Here is a 1071-nt window from a genome sequence, read left to right as displayed (position 1 = left end):
TTTGTTCATTTCTAATGGTTTGATTTGTAATTAGTAGTCCTTTTATCCTTGTATTTACCATATCTGCTATGCATGTTTTTCATTTGTAATGGTCTGATTTGTAATTAGTAGTCCTTTTATCCTGGTTTTACCATATCTGCTATGCATGTTTTTTTCATTTCTAATGGTTTGATTTGTAATTAGTAGTCCTTTTATCCTGGTTTTTACCATATCTGCTATGCATGTTTTTCATTTCTAATGGTTTGATTTGTAATTAGTAGTCCTTTTATCCTGGTTTTTACCATATCTGCTATGCATGTTTTTTTCATTTCTAATGGTTTGATTTGTAATTAGTAGTCCTTTTATCATTGTATTTACCATATCTGCTATGCATGTTTTTAAATTTCTAATGGTTTGGTTTGTATTAGTAGTTCTTTTTTGTCCTGGTTTACTTAATATCTGCTCTGCGTGTTTTGTTCATTTCTAATGGCTTGTTTTGTAATTAGTAGTCCTTTTATCCTGGTTTTTACCATATCTGCTATGCATGTTTTGTTCATTTCTAATGGTTTGACTTGTAATTAGTAGTCCTTTTATCCTGGTTTTACCATATCTGCTATGCATGTTTTGTTCATTTCTAATGGTTTGATTTGTAATTAGTAGTCCTTTTATCCTGGTTTTTACCATATCTGCTATGCATGTTTTTTCATTTCTAATGGTTTGATTTGTAATTAGTAGTCCTTTTATCCTGTTTTTTACCATATCTGCTATCCATGGTTTTTCATTTCTAATGGTTTGATTTGTAATTAGTAGTCCTTTTATCCTGGTTTTTACCATATCTGCTATGCATGTTTTTATCATTTCTAATGGTTTGACTTGTAATAATAGTCCTTTTATCCTTGTATTTACAATATCTGCTATGCATGTTTTGTTCATTTCTAATGGTCTGATTTGTAATTAGTAGTCCTTTTATCCTTGTATTTACCATATCTGCTATCCATGGTTTTTCATTTCTAATGGTTTGATTTGTAGTTAGTAGTCCTTTTATCCTGATTTTTACCATATCTGCTATGCATGTTTTGTTCATTTCTAATG

Source organism: Protopterus annectens, chromosome 15.part0, assembly GCF_019279795.1.
Source record: "Protopterus annectens isolate FY-2018-M chromosome 15.part0, PAN1.0, whole genome shotgun sequence".
Lineage (NCBI taxonomy): Eukaryota > Metazoa > Chordata > Ceratodontiformes > Protopteridae > Protopterus > Protopterus annectens.
Note: the sequence above shows the minus strand (reverse complement) of the source record.